General features: G+C 40.6%; 1 protein-coding gene across 3 annotated transcripts in view; it reads right to left on the bottom strand.

The window, feature by feature from the left end:
* The window catches only part of EXT2 (exostosin glycosyltransferase 2), a 146,345-nt gene that overhangs the window by 60,966 nt on the left and 72,591 nt on the right, over positions 1–12,788 (bottom strand). The gene's annotated exons all lie outside the window — the stretch shown is intronic.

Consider the following 12,788-nt stretch of genomic DNA (forward strand, 5'->3'; position numbering starts at 1 on the left):
TCTCTCTCTCTCTCTCTCTCTCTGTCCCTCCCTGGCTTGCAATCTGTCTCTCTCTCTCTCTCAAAATAAACATTAAAAAATAAGTGAACACACATTCCAAAATCATAAAACATATAAGGAAACAATGCAACAAGAGCAAAAGGCAGCAGACCAACGATAGGAGCAGACCCTGTAAGAAATTGAAAAATTGGATAATTGGAAAATATAAAGTACCTCAAATAATTAAAGATATAAAAGAAGGAATTATAAACATATCTTGCAAAAAAGACACTGAAAAAAAGACCAGGCAGACTCGAAAAATAATTAGAGTTTCTAAAAATAACCACTGAAATTTAAATCTCATATGGATGGGTGAAAAATTAGTCACAGCTGAAGGGAATAGCAAAATCAATGTGAAAAAATTATCCAGAGTGCAGCACAAAGAGATAAGAATGTGGAAACGTGAGGGAAAAAAAAAAGCCCTGAGAGACATAACAACAGGATGAAGGAGGTCTGACATACATCTAACAGGGAAAGGAAAGACTCATGAAAATGACAGATACGTAATATTCAGAGAGAAAACAATGGAGAATTTTCCAAAACTGATTAAAGACATGAACTCTCAGGTCAAAGGAAAACAAAAACACTCTCAAAAGCTGATAGAGAATGGGAAAATTAGAGTCACCATTTAGCAACCATTGTAACAAGTGATGCGGGCAAGAAGTCACCCGTGGGAGCTACAACCAGCCTGCAACGCTTGAGAAGCAGCAGGATATTTACACGGTCTCAAAGCATTTCCCCACGAGACACAGTAAGAACAAAACAGTAATGTGACATTAGAGAAATCCAGCCAAAACCTGTGATTGAAGTTAGCGTCCCTTGTCACGGGACAAACTGACATAATGTGTCCACCGTCATGATGTACTGAGAACACATTACTTTTGTAGTACTCTTATAAAAAAAATGCATAATTTGAATTTCAACAATTTTAAATTGAATGCATAAGTTGATACAAAAATTATCAGACAAAGCCAAATCAAGAGACATCTTACAAAATAACTGACATGTTCTCTTAAATCACATCAATGTCATGCAAGGCAAAGACTGAGAAATTGTTCTAGAGTAAGGAGATGAAGGGGACATGACAACTAATATATGCATGTAATGCATGGTCTGGAATTTTCTTTTGCTATAAAATGGACATTTAGGAAAAATGGCAAAATCTAAATAAGGTCTATAGATTAAGTAAAAATATTATATCAATGTCTATCTCAGATGACTTCGATAACTGCACTGTGATTCTATACGAGAAGTATTCAGGAGTAAAGGTGGCTTGCATCTGCAGCTTTCAAATGGCTCAGGAAAAATGTATATAAATATATAAATGTATATACACAGGAAAAAAAGAATATAGTAAAATATTAACATTTGACAAGTATGGTGTAGCATGTACAGAGACTCTGTACTATTTCTGGAACTTTAAGTTTGAAATTATGTCAAAATAAAAAATTCAGTAAAAAATATAGAGAATTTTAGGGCTGTTTAAGCAAGCAAACAAAAAGCAGATAGAGCAACACAAACTACCAAGCAAAGCAAAAAAAAAGGGTAAACTTTCCACTGTCCAGGAAGAAGGGACTCTGAAAACAAACATAAGGAACATTGGTTCCAAGATCACTTAAACTAAGAGGCAAAGGCAGGCCCACGCTCTCCCAGTCCTCCCTTCCCGAACCCTACGCCCACCCCCCCACCCCCCACCCCACCACCTTTGCAGGAGAAGGGAAGTTTATTCTCTGGAGAAAATGAATTTGAGAGAGTCCACAGAGACCCCAGGCATGGAAGGCAGGGCAAGGCACCACACTGAAAACTATGAATTAAGTGATTATCTATAAAATGAAGAATGAGAAACTCTCCTTCCCCCCATCCCCCACTCAGCTCCCCAAACACTTTACAGCCCAAACATTATATATCCTTTCCCACCCCCAAAGGCAGAAGGATTATTCTCTGGATCGATGAATGAATTCAACAGAAATAACACATGAATACTGACATTTGGGCAACCAATTGCGTCCTCAACCTCTTAACCTAAGTAAAGCCCACCAGTTGATAAGCCTTATACATGTACACAAAGCTTCCGATCAGCTTTTGGAATCTCACCCTTAAAAGAAGACTGCTGAAAACATCAGGTATTTGAAGAAAGTTTCTAATATGAAAGATAAAAAACATTTGCAAATATCTTTTCCCATTCCGTTGGTTGCCTTTCAGTTTTGTTGGTTGTTTCCTTTGCTGTGCAGAAGCTTTTTATCTTCATGAGGTACCAACAGTTCATTTTTGCTTTTAATTCCCTTGCCTTTGGAGATGTGTCAAGTAAGAAATTGCTGCGGCTGAAGTCAGAGAGGTTTTTTCCTGCTTTCTCCTCTAGGGTTTTGATGGTTTCCTCTCTCACATTCAGGTCCTTTATCCCTTGTGAGTTTATTTTTGTGAATGGTGTAAAAAAGTGGTCTAGTTTCATTCTTCTGCATGCTGCTGTCCAGTTCTCCCAGCATCATTTGTTAAAAAGACTGTCTTTTTTCCACTGGATATTCTTTCCTGCTTTGTCAAAGATTAGTTGGCCATACTTTTGTGGGTCCAGTTCTGGAGTCTCTATCTATTCCATTGGTCTATGTGTCTGTTTTTGTGCCAGTACCATGCTGTCTTGAGGATTACAGCTTCGTAGTAGAGGCTAAAGTCTGGGATTGTGACGCCTCCCACTTTGGTTTTCTTCTTCAATATTACTTTGGCTATTTGGAGTCTTTTGTGGTTCCATACAAACTTTAGGATTGCTTGTTCTAGCTTCGAGAAGAATGCTGGTGCAATTTTGATTGGGATTGCATTGAATGTGTAGACTGCTTTGGGTAGTATTGACATTTTCACAATATTTATTCTTCCAATCCATGAGCACGGAATGCTTTTCCATTTCTTTATATCTTCTTCAATTTCCTTCATAAGCTTTCTATAGTTTTCAGCATACAGATCTTGTACATCTTTGGTTAGGTTTATTCCTAGGTATTTTATGATTCCTGGTGCAATTGTGAATGGGATCAGTTTCTTTATTTGTCTTTCTGTTGTTTCATTATTAGTGTATAAGAATGCAACTGATTTCTGTACACTGATTTTGTATCCTGCGACTTTGCTGAATTCATGTATCAGACCTAGTAGACTTTTGGTGAAGTCTATCGGGTTTTCCATGTATAATATCACGTCATCTGCAAAAAGTGAAAGCTTGACTTCATCTTTGCCAATTTTGATGCCTTTGATTTCCTTTTGTTGTCTCATTGCTGATGCTAGAACTTCCAACACTATGTTAAACAATAGCGGTAAGAGTGGACATCCCTGTCGTGTTCCTGATCTTAGGGGGAAAGTTCTGTTTTTCCCCATTGAGGATGATATTAGCTGTGGGCTTTTCATAAATGTCTTTTATGATGTTTAAGTACGTCCCTTCTATCCCAACTTTCTTGAGGGTTTTTATTGAGAAAGGATGCTGAATTTTGTCAAAGGCCTTTTCTGCATCGATTGACAGGATCATATGGTTCTTTTCTTTTCTTTTATTAATGTGATGTATCACATTGATTAATTTGTGAATGTTGAACCAGCCTTGCAGCCCAGGAATGAATCCCACTTGATCATGGTGAATAATTCTTTTTATATGCTGTTGAATTTGATTTGCTAGTATTTTATTGAGAATTTTTGCATCCATATTCATCAGGGATATTGGCCTGTAGTTCTCTTTTTTGCTGGGTCTCTGTCTGGTTTAGGATCCAACGGAATGGAAAAAGATATTTGCAAGTGACCTATCGGACAAAGGGCTAGTATCCAAAATCTATAAAGAACTCACCAAACTCCACACCCAAAAAACAAATAATCCAGTAAAGAAATGGGCAGAAAAGATGAATAGACACTTCCCTAAAGAAGACATCCAGATGGCCAACAGGCACATGAAAAGATGCTCAACGTCACTCCTCATCAGGGAAATACAAATCAAAACCACACTGAGATACCACCTCACGCCAGTCAGAGCGGCTAAAATGAACAAATCAGGAGACTATAGATGCTGGAGAGGATGTGGAGAAATAGGAACCCTCTTGCACTGTTGGTGGGAATGCAAACTGGTGCAGCTGCTCTGGAAAACAGTGTGGAGGTTCCTCAAAAAGTTAAAAATAGATCTAGCCTATGACCCAGCAATAGCACTGCTAGGAATTTACCCAAGGGATAATGCATAGGGGCACTTGTACCCCAATGTTTATAGCAGCACTTTTAACAATAGCCAAATTATAAAGAGCCTAAATGTCCATCAACTGATGAATGGATAAAGAAATTGTGGCTTATATACACAATGGAATACTATATATGTTTTCACTCTTATGTGGATCCTGAGAAACTTAACAGGAGACCATGGTGGGGGGGGGTGGTGGGAGGGAAAAAAAAAGTTAGAAAGGGAGGGAGCCAAACCATAAGAGACTCTTAAAACCTGAGAACAATCTGAGGGTTGATGGGGGGTGGGAGGGAGGGGAGGGTGGGTGATGGGTATCGAGTAGGGCACCTGTTGGGATGAGCACTGGGTGTTGTATGGAAACCAATTTGACAATAAATTTCATATGTAAAAAAAAAAAACAAAGAACTGAAAGAGGAATTCAAAGGACACAAACAATACAAGGAGCTAAGAAACAAACAAAATCACAGTATCTTCAGAGAAGAAAGTACTGTATCCTTGTAACAATAGGAAGCTACAGAAAAAGATTAATTAGAAATCAAGAAAAACTTAGAAATTAAAAGCGAACAACATTTTAAAAATCAAAAGAAAGGTTAGAAGATAAAATTGAGAAAATATCTAAGAAACTAAAACAAAAAGATCATTGAAATAAAAAGAGATGATAAACAGAACAGAAATGATAAGGAAAACAAGGCTCAATCTAACACATTCATCATTTAGGTAACAGAAGTTCCATAAAGAGAAAAAAGAGGAAAACATGGGAAGAAAAGAATTGGACATATAAAACACAAAACAAAAATTTCTCAGAATTGGACATGAATTTCCAATTAAAAGAGCCCAAATCAGTGTCCACTGAACAAAAAAACCACTCATACCAAGGCATATCATAAAATTGGAGAACACAGAATTTCCCAGGATAAAAATGTCACATAAAAGGATCAGGAATTAGAATGACATCTCACTTTCTGAAATTAAAATGGGAAACTTCGAGGACAATGGAACCATCCTTTCAAAATTCAGAAGAAAACCCACCTCAACCAGAAGTCCACACCAGTCCAATTATTAATCAAATGTGAAATAGAATAAATACACTTTCAGACATGCAAATTTATCTCCCAATGGTCTCTCCTCTTCCAGAAACTGTTGGAAAAAATAAACCAAAAAAAAAAGAGGAAGATGTTAGACCTTGGAAATAAAGAATCCAACAAAGGAGAGAAAAAACAAATTCCCAGAATCATAGTGAACTTAAAATTTAGAATGACTGCTGCACAGGAAACTCCAGGAGCAATCAATCCAGACTGAAGCTTAAGATGAATCACTATAGGAGAAAAGGGAGGGGGTGGGAGGAAGGCAGAAAGAGAAAAAAAAAAAGAAAATAAGAAAGAAGGAGACAAACGGAAAGAAAAAAAAAGTAAGAAAAATTTTTTTATGCTTGACCATTTTCCTCTTTTGTTGGAGAACTGAGTAAAAAATCAATTAGTGATAGGAACATTTAAAACTAAGAGGAGGGGCACCTGGGTGGCTCAGTTGGTTAAGTGTCCAGCTTCAGCTCAGGTCATGATCTCGCGGTTTTTGAGTTCAAGCCCCACATTGGGATCTGTGCTGACAGCCCTGAGCCTGGAGCCTGCTTGGGATTCTGTGTCTCCCTCTCTCTCTGCCCCTCCCCCACTTGTGCTCTGTCTCTTTTTGTCTCTCAAAAATGAATAAATGTAATAAAAAATAAAAATAAAATAAAAAATAAAAATAATAAAACTAGGAGGAGAAAAAAAAGAGGCAGTTATTAACTCCCTGGAAAATAAAAAGTTGTACACGAAAAAAAGCATAATCATGGTTTACTCTTGGTTCAGTTAAAAACAGTATTTATGGGGCGCCTGGGTGGCTCAGTCGGTTAAGCGCCCGACTTCGGCTCAGGTCATGATCTCGCGGTCCGTGAGTTCGAGCCCCGAGTCGGGCTCTGTGCTGACCGCTCAGAGACTGGAGCCTGTTGTAGATTCTGTGTCTCCCTCTCTCTCTGACCCTCCCCCGTTCATGCTCTGTCTCTGTCTTAAAAATAAATAAACGTTTAAAAAAAAAATTAAAAACAGTATTTATATAGTCCTAATAATGCATACAATAAATACTACTTTAATGAAAAATGGTGATAAAGCCCCAGTGGTAAGATGGGAAAAGTTAAATGTGTGAAGAAAGAGGAGAGAACAAGAGACGAAGTCCTGACCCAAAGGTAGTAAAAATATAATGTCTATGATTGAGAAATTAAAAACAACAGCACTGTAAGCATTTTGGGAGAGATAGGAAGATTAAATCCCAGAGGAAAGCTGAGAGTTGAGAGCAGTTGCCCCTTGGGACAAACTGAGTTGCCTCAATTTTAGTTATATGCTTTATTTTACTATTTTAATTTTTAAACCATACATGTTGGTGGCAGTGCAAACTGGTGCAGCCACTATGGAAAACAGTATGGAGGCTCCTCAAAAAGTTAAAAATAGAACTACCCTATGTCTCAGCAATTGCACTACTAGGCATCTAGCCAAAGGATACAAAAACGCTGATTCGGAGGGGCACGTGCACCCCAATATTTACAGCAGTGCCATCAAAAATAGCCAAATCATGGAAAGAGCCCAAATGTCCATCAAATGATGAATGGATAACGATATGGTATGTGTGTATAATGGAATATGTATAATGGAATATTCCTCAGTAATCAAAAAGAATGAAATCTTGCCATTTACAACAACGTGGATGGCACTACAGTGTATTATGCTAAGCGAAATAACTAAAAAAAAGAAGACAAATATATGATTTCACTCATATGTCGAATTTAAGAAACAGATGAACACAGGGCAAGGGAAGGAAAAATAAGATAAAAACAGGGAGGCAAACCATAAGAGGCACTTAAATACAGAGAACAAACTGAGGGTTGCTGGAGGGCAGGTGGGTGGGGGGATGGGCTAAATGCCTGATGGGCAATGGGGTTATATGTAAGTGATGAATCAGTAAATTCTACTCCTGAAACCAATAATACACTATATGTTAACTAACTTGAATTTAAAGTAAGAAAAAAAAAAAAAGTAAAATAAAGAAATATAGTTGAGATAAAAAAAAAAAAAGAAAACCAAACATCAACAATCAACCTCTCATTCAAGCAATGGGGAAATTTTTCTACTCTGCAGCTGTAACAACCCACTTATTAAGAAATTACACTCAAATATTCATTAATTGGGAGGCATGTAACTACCAAAGGATAGTAGAAATGAAAACAAAACAAAACAAAATCATTATCCTGATGTTATAATACCCAGCAACTCTAGTTTCCTGGTAACTTCTGCTGCTGAATCATTTAAGCAGACATCAAGAGAGAACTAAAGTGGCCCCCCAAAAAGGGGAAAGGGAATCTGTGCTAATAACTGATCGCTAGGACATGTGCCAAGGATGACTGTGCCAAAACATTCGGTATGTTCTTAATCTGCTGTCAGATCAAGCTTCCACGGACTCTGAAAAACCATTCTAGTCACCGCCCTCCTACCAGCTGTGTGATGTAAAGAAGCAGTCAGGTTTGGATTCATGAAAGCAAGAGCCAGAAAAATGGACTCTACGGAGGCAACGGAGGTAGGACTGCATCCAGGGAAACGGTGTGAGTCGATTCACCCGCCACCACCACTGCAGCTGCCATACAGGTGCGTGCTCCACAGGTATACAAGCCTCTATTAGGAAGGATCTAGGGTGTTCATGCCAAAGACCTAACTGACACAATCATCTTAGCCACATCCCCAGGCTCATCTCTTCAGACTGCTTGCACGTCCTCTCCGTCTGGATCCGGCTTGTGACCTCATCTTTCCCATCTTTCCCTGACCATCAGCCAAGTTCTTTGCTTGGCGCCCCAGATTAAGCTCTTGGGACCTTATGCATCTGTCCATCACAGACCTAACTCGGCTTTCTTTATTCCCTGGCTACTGATGATCTGAGACTTTCTAGCTGGTTTCCATGGAAGTCACTACAGATACGAAACAGCTCAGTGGCAACGTCTACACACGGGAAGGTTTGAATTCCTAGCAGTGTACTGGACCCCTTGTGCAACTGTGATCCTACAAATGTGATACCTCTAAAAGCAAGACTTCAAAAAACCTACGTGTACTTAAAAATTCAAGCTTAAATTTCTACATTCCATACATACTTTGGTCCATATCTAGGCAGTGGGAGGAAGGAGGGGGAGAATAAGCCAAGGAGGCCTTCTGGGGGCAGGGTAGGCTTTCAAATTCCAGAGAAACATTCCACAACCTGGAAGCTCAAGGGCACTGAGCAGAGTTAAACAGACTGTTAACATCATATCTCTTCAACTCGGAGTTCTGTTTCATGCATGTGAGCTGGCACTTCTTCAGCCTGCAGAGTGATTCGCTGCTTGGTAGCGTTCATAGCGGAGTGATACTTTCAACTGCTCGTACAACCACAACATTGGTGAGTGGGGGCTGCAGCCTGGACATCTCAGTGCGGCCAGCCCGGACGACTTCATGTGGCTGAGATAGATGCAGTCTGAACTGTCTCTGGATGCTTCGGATCCAGGCCCAAGGAGTCCAGGGGAGGCACTGGATAGGACAGGGAGAGCCTTCCTCTCCAGTGGGTGAGTCAGGACACGCACAGTGCATCAACTCCACATTAAAGTGGGGTCCCTGGACTAGCAATATTGACACCATCTGGAAACTTGCTAGAGATGCCAAGTTCCAGGACCCCGCCCAGACCTACTCAATCTGTCACTTGGGCTAGAGTGGCAGCAGTCTGTGTTTTAGAAGAAGCTTTCTAGGAGAAAGACTGCACTCACCTCCTTAAGGCCTTACGGGGCGACGGCAGGCTCTGCCATCTTTTAGCCACAACTCTGATTCCTGCTCCTCAAGGGCGACAAGTACCAATCAAGGACTCTGATGCACAACCCCCCTCTGCCGGTCCCTTGCTGAGGCTCGGACACGAGGCTCGTCGAAGTCCAGCCAAGCACATGATCCTCATCTGAACTCTTGCTCGCAGCTAAGTCGCCCCTCTGGCTAGATTTCACAGGAAAAAGCTCTTGTTTTTCAACCTCACTCTTACGCTGGATACAATAATCCATTTGAAGTCATTTTCGTATTTTTCTCATCAATTTTTGTCAAAGGCCATGGGACTGTAGCTAGCTCTCCTTTCTGCTCTAGGGCCAGTAGAGCCAGTGCGGAAGAGGGGATAACCTGCGGTCTCTCTATTAGCGGTTCCTAGGATGGCAAATTTGAAAAACACGAAGTGTCTGTCTAAAGGGACTGGGTAAGTAAGGTTATGACTTACTGATAAAGGTGAGGTACAGTCTTTCAAGTCACGTCGCAGAAACATGACCTAGGAAAATATTGCACTCTTGAACATGACTTGAGGGCCATAATATTTTGAATTTTTAAAAAACTGTCACCGAGAGGATATGGTTTTGGTCACACATGTCAGAAACCCAAAATTCACAGTTGTTGGCCGACTGCATCCCCAGAGCACATGGAATGCTCACTTGCTGGTCTCTGTCTGCCAGACATGCTCACATTTGGAAAAGAACCAGAGTTAAGGCAGGAGAGGGTGTCTGAGGAGCACCGCCCCTCCACTCCACAGGCGAGGCCCAGATGTACGGATGAGGCCTGCCACAGGCAAGACCAGAAATGACACTAATGTTACAAGTGATGCAGGTGTGGAGCATTTGGGGAGATGATAAAGTTTTGCTGATATCTGCAAAAAAGGGAAGAAAGATTGAAAAAGCATATGGAAAGACCAAAAAGGCAGGGAAATACAGTCAGCCTTGCCATGAGGAGCTAGGAAAATTATTGGTAAAATAAAACTTGTTGTGCTCTCGTAAGGAAGCTTAACTTGGTGAGAAATTCCTTCCAAAGAGGAGAATGAAAACAAAGTGCCAATCTCTCCAAACCACATACATCTGCTGCTTTAAAGTTATGCTCAAGAATTATTTTGTCAAACTTGTTCAAGTTTCGAGAGTGTGGCACAACGTGGATAATATAACGTACCTCCTACCTAGCTAAAGATAAAAGTGGCAAATGTGTCATCTGGTGACAGAAACACTTGGTTTCTACAAGGCCACCCCTCGCTATCTTTATCTCACACACACACACACACACACACACACACACACACACACAGGTGGTTGTGGTTGTTGTTGTTGTTTACATTAAACTAAGGCAGTAACATCTGGCAAAACAGGACTCTGCTCTCACTCTTTCCTCTCTGGCCTGAGCAAGTTCAGTGCACGGCTGGCTGGAGGCCCTGAGAGCGTATCTTTGAAAACACCAGACCATCCCTTGATTTACTGACCAAGATGCACACCTCCTCCCACCTCGTGGTGTCTGATATTGTAAATTTGATGGAATCTAGACAGGAGACTCCCCTGCAGGTTGGGCTCATAGAAATCACATCTAGAGTAGGTTAAATATTTCCAAAGGGGAGGGGAAAAGTTAGCTATAAATAAATCAGTACTACTCAGACCTCCTGTCAGTTGCCTTTGCTGAAAATGCAGAAATGTACAACCCACTGCTTTAAATCAGGGCTCTCATCACCTGAGCTCCTAGAAATGTGGTGAGCACTAAATTCCCCTAAAAAGAACTGTTTAAGAAGTAAAAAAAAAAAAAAAAAAAAAAAAAAAAAAAAATTGATCATATTTTCCAGTTGCATATCCAGATTTAAGCTTTTTATACTTACATTCTTTCCCAAATTGATAGTCCAGCACTATGACCATTTTGTCCTCCATTAAAACACAAGTCTTTCAAAACTACAAATTTTCATGTACTACTTTCCCCTGGCCCAACAGTCTTATGAAAAACAGAGAATCAAAATTCCAACCATTTATTCTCATTGGACTTTTCTTAGAGTTTTAGATTAAAAGTACAGAAATAAAGTCCCACTCTTTCCACACCTTCTGGTTGGGTCATGACACCCCACCTGTATGATTCTCCTGTAGAGGAACAGGGTGGTATTCTTCGTCTCAAGCTGATGCCATTGAGTTGGAATAGTAGAAATGTTTCAGCCCAGAGGAGGCCTGGCACCTACAAAACTCCATAAGCAATTCAAGATCATCAGAAGACCTGGGTTCTCACTTGTTTATGCAACTTGCCAATTATATGACCCCAGCCAAGTCATTATGCATTGTGACATTCATTATGTCCACTTAATAGAAGGGAAAGAATATATCACTTTTCCCATCTTCTCAACAGGGTTTAGGTCAAATGAAACAATGTATGTCACATCAGCATGTGAGTAAGCCCTAGATGGCTCATGTCTTGGGATCCCAATGTCCCTCCTTTCCTCCCTCCCTCCTTTATACATCAAGGGCCTCCTGTCTGAATTAACTTGTCCTAGGTATTACAAGAAATACCAAGATAACTCAGAAATTCCGTTAAGAAGCTTAAAACTCTACGGGAAATTATGCTTCTATGCGTGTTAAGAGGCAGGAAAGAAATACAGAAATATGCTCTAAGAGTTACAAGGAGGAAAGATTACTTTCTATTTAAGGGGTCTAGGAAAACCTCAAGGAGGGAGAGGTATATGAGCAGGTCACTGAAATTTGGATAAAATATGGACACTTGGAGGTAATGGTGGAGAAAGACATCTCAAAGGCACAAGGAAGGAAAAGCACGGATCATACACAAGAAGGACAAGAAGGACACAACAAGGTTGTGTTGGCAGAAACCCAGAACTCCCTAAAGGGGAACAGAAGGGAATAAAACCGGAAAGGCAGGCTGGAGCCAGACTGGAAGGCCCTGCAGTCAGACTGAGTTTGGACTCGAGTAGCACGCTTGCCCGCAACCTCCATGTGCCCACACTCCCTATCTGGATAAAATACCCCGTATGCCTCACTCTCCCTAACTGCTCTCACTCACCAGCCAGTTAGCATAGCCAGTTCTTCCTGTGGTCCCTCAAACTGCCCCCTACTAATTCTCACCTGGATTCCTTAAACAGGCCCCTGCCTCTGCTCTCGACCCGTCCCACTGCGAGGGATCCGTTCTCCACACTGATGTCTGATTGACCCAAAATACAATCTCCCCCCTTTACTTCCCAGCTTAAATAACCCACAGATAACAGGCCAACACCTCCATGACATTTGAGGTGTTCTGTGACTGGGGCCCTCTCCAGGCTTCGTCTTTGGCCTCTCCCCCGCGAGCCTCCGCCAGTCCTGCCACACTGACCTCCTTGCAGTTCCTTAAACCCACACGTTCTCCAGCGCCTCTGAACCTCTGGATCTGCTGTTCCTTCTGCATGGGACCAATATCCCCCCTTTCTCGGACTAGATAACACCTCCTTTCTCTTTTAGCACTCAGATCATCAATTAGCATTGTGCTGAATGTACTAGCCAACGTATTTAGATTAAAAAAAATAATAATAACCATAAAAGGTTTAAGTATTGGGAAAAAGAGGGAAAGTCAGCACTTGCACATATGATTGCAGATTTAGAAAACAAGAGAATCAACTAAATAAAAGTGAAAAAATTGTAGAACTCAGTAAAAGAATACTTAACAAAATTTATATAAAAAAACAATAATGTGTCTTTATACAATGGTAACTAGTT

The sequence above is a fragment of the Herpailurus yagouaroundi genome, unplaced genomic scaffold (assembly GCF_014898765.1).
Source record: "Herpailurus yagouaroundi ecotype Mexico unplaced genomic scaffold, PumYag 187, whole genome shotgun sequence".
Classification (NCBI taxonomy): Eukaryota; Metazoa; Chordata; class Mammalia; order Carnivora; family Felidae; genus Herpailurus; species Herpailurus yagouaroundi.